Source organism: Lolium rigidum, chromosome 7 (assembly GCF_022539505.1).
Source record: "Lolium rigidum isolate FL_2022 chromosome 7, APGP_CSIRO_Lrig_0.1, whole genome shotgun sequence".
NCBI lineage: Eukaryota > Viridiplantae > Streptophyta > Magnoliopsida > Poales > Poaceae > Lolium > Lolium rigidum.
The window spans coordinates 345,238,732-345,242,210 of record NC_061514.1 but is presented as its reverse complement, the minus strand read 5'-3'; positions in this window follow the sequence as shown (position 1 = coordinate 345,242,210).

Below are 3,479 nucleotides of genomic sequence, written 5' to 3'. Positions count from 1 at the left end.
GAGTAGTTCTCCATCGAGGCTCGGGGCTGTACCGGTAGCTATGTGGTTCATCTCTCTCCTATGTACTTCAATACAATAATCTCATGAGCTGCCTTACATGATTGAGATTCATATGATGATGCTTGTAATCTAGATGTCATTATGCTAGTCAAGTGGGTTTTACTTATGTGATCTCCGGAGACTCCTTGTCCCACGTGTGTAAAGGTGACGGTGTGTGCACCGTGTGGGTCTCTTAGGCTATATTTCACGAGTACTTATTCACCGTTATGAATGGCGTAGTGAAGTGCTTATTTATATCTCTTTATGATTGCAATGTGTTTTGTATCACAATTTATCCGTGTGCTACTCTAGTGATGTTATTAAAGTAGTTTATTCCTCCCGCACGGTGTAATGGTGACAGGTGTGTGCATCCGTGTTAGTACTTGGCGTAGGCTATGATTATGATCTCTTTTAGATTATGAAGTTAACTATTGCTATGATGGTATTGATGTGATCTATTCCTCCTACATAGTGTGAAGGTGACAGTGTGCATGCTATGTTAGTACTTGGTTTAGTTGTGTTGATCTGTCATGCACTCTAAGGTTATTTAAATATGAACATTGAATATTGTGGAGCTTGTTAACTCCGGCATTGAGGGTTCGTGTAATCCTACGCAATTAGTGGTGTTCATCATCCAACAAGAGAGTGTAGAGTATGCATTTATCTATTCCGTTATGTGATCAAAGTTGAGAGTGTCCACTAGTGAAAGTCTAATCCCTAGGCCTTGTTCCTAAATATCTGCTATCGCTGCTTGTTTCTTGTTTTATCTTGCGTTACTACTGTCTGTGTTACTACTGCTCATACTTATTCATACCACCCGTATTTCACTATCTCTTCGCCGAACTAGTGCACCTATTAGGTGTGTTGGGGACACAAGAGACTTCTTGCTTTGTGGTTGCAGGGGTTGCATGAGAGGGATATCTTTGACCTCTTCCTCCCCGAGTTCGATAAACCTTGGGTGATCCACTTAAGGGAAACTTGCTGCTGTTCTACAAACCTCTCGCTCTTGGAGGCCCAACACTGTCTACAAGAATAGAAGCTCCCGTAGACATCAAGCTATTTTCCAGCGCCGTTGCTCGGGGAGGAAAGGTAAAAGGCTCTCATACTCCGGTCCCGTGTAAAGTACTTTTCCGGCGCCGTTGTGTGTGTGCTCGAAGCTATTTCCTTTAGATCCTGCAATTGCATCTTTTTGTTTCTTGTTTACACTAGTTAGGCATAATGGACAACAATGAGCTTCTTATTCTATTTCCTGATTTAAGACATGGATGGTTTGATGCGAAAATTAAAAAACCTATGGAACATATTAGTATGAACGCTTTGAACACCATTGTTGCTAATGATATGGAAAATTCTAAGCTTGGGGAAGCTGGTTTTGATGATCATGATATTCTTAGTCCCCCAAGCATTGAGGAGAAAATTTACTTTGATGATACTTTGCCTCCTATTTATGATGATTATAATGATAGTAGTCTTTTAGTACCGCCTGTTATGGAGGATAAATTTGATTATGATTACAATATGCCTCCTATATTTGATGATGAGAATAATAATGATAGCTACTTTGTTGAATTTGCTCCCACTACAACTAATAAAATTGATTATGCTTATGTGGAGAGTAATAATTTTATGCATGAGACTCATGATAAGAATGCTTTATGTGATAGTTATATTGTTGAGTTTGCTCATGTTGCAACTGAAAGTTATTATGAGAGAGGAAAATATGGTTGTAGAAATTTTCATGTTACTAAAATGCCTCTCTATATGCTGAAATTTTCGAAGTTACACTTGTTTTATCTTTCTATGCTTGTTGCATCATGCTTCATGAATTTGTTTATTTACAAGATTCCTTTTCATAGGAAGCATGTTAGGCTTAAATATGTTTTGAATTTGCCTCTTGATGCTCTCTTTTGCTTCAAATACTATTTCTTGCGAGTGCATCATTAAAACTACTGAGCCCATCTTAATGGCTATAAAGAAAGAACTTCTTGGGAGATAACCCATGTGTTTATTTTGCTACAGTACTTTTATTTTGTATTTGAGTCTTGGAAGTTGTTACTACTATAGCAACCTCTCCTTATCTTATTTTATTGCATTGTTGTGCCAAGTAAAGTCTTTGATAGTAAGGTTCATACTAGATTTGGATTGCTGCCAGCAATAGCATTTCTTCTGTCGTCACGAATTTCGACCTGCCTCTCTGTAGGTAGCTCAGAAAAATATGCCAATTTACGTGCGTGATCCTCAGATATGTACGCAATCAATTTGAGCATTTTCATTTGAGCAAGTCTGGTGCCTCGATAAAATCCATCTTTACTGACTGTTCTGTTTCGACAGATTCTGCCTTTTATTTCGCATTGCCTCTTTTGCTATGGTGGATGAATTTCTTTGTTCCATTAATGTCCAGTAGCTTTATGCAATGTCCATAAGTGTTAAGAATGATTGTGTCACCTCTGAACATGTTAATTTTTATTGTGCACTAACCCTCTAATGAGTTGTTTCGAGTTTGGTGTGGAGGAAGTTTTCAAGGATCAAGAGAGGGAAATGATGCAATATGATCAAGGAGAGTGAAAGCTCTAAGCTTGGGGATGCCCCGGTGGTTCATCCCTACATATTTCAAGAAGACTCAAGCATCTAAGCTTGGGGATGCCCAAGGCATCCCCTTCTTCATCGACAACATTATCAGGTTCCTCCCCTGAAACTATATTTTTATTCGGTCACATCTTATGTGCTTTGTTTGGAGCGTCGGTTTGTTTTTGTTTTTTGTTTTATTTGAATAAAATGGATCCTAGCATTCATTGTGTGGGAGAGAGACACGCTCCGCTGTTGCATATGGACAAATATGTCCTTAGGCTTTACTCATAGTATTCATGGCGAAGGTTGAATCTTCTTCGTTAAATTGTTATATGGTTGGAATCGGGAAATGCTACATGTAGTAATTCTAAAATGTCTTGAATAATTTGATACTTGACAATTGTTGTGCTCATGTTTAAGCTCTTGCATCATATACTTTGCACCCATTAATGAAGAAACACCTAGAGCTTGCTAAATTTGGTTTGCATATTTGGTCTCTCTAAGGTCTAGATAATTTCTAGTAAAGAGTTTGAACAACAAGGAAGACGGTGTAGAGTCTTATAATGTTTACAATATGTCTTTTATGTGAGTTTTGCTGCACCGGTTCATCCTTGTGTTTGTTTCAAATAACCTTGCTAGCCTAAGCCTTGTATCGAGAGGGAATACTTCTCATGCATCCAAAATCCTTGAGCCAACCACTATGCCATTTGTGTCCACCATACCTACCTACTACATGGTATTTCTCCGCCATTCCAAAGTAAATTGCTTGAGTGCTACCTTTAAATAATTCAAAATTTATCCCCTCTGATTTGTGTCAATGTTTTATAGCTCATGAGGAAGTATGTGGTGTTTTATCTTTCGATCTTGTCATT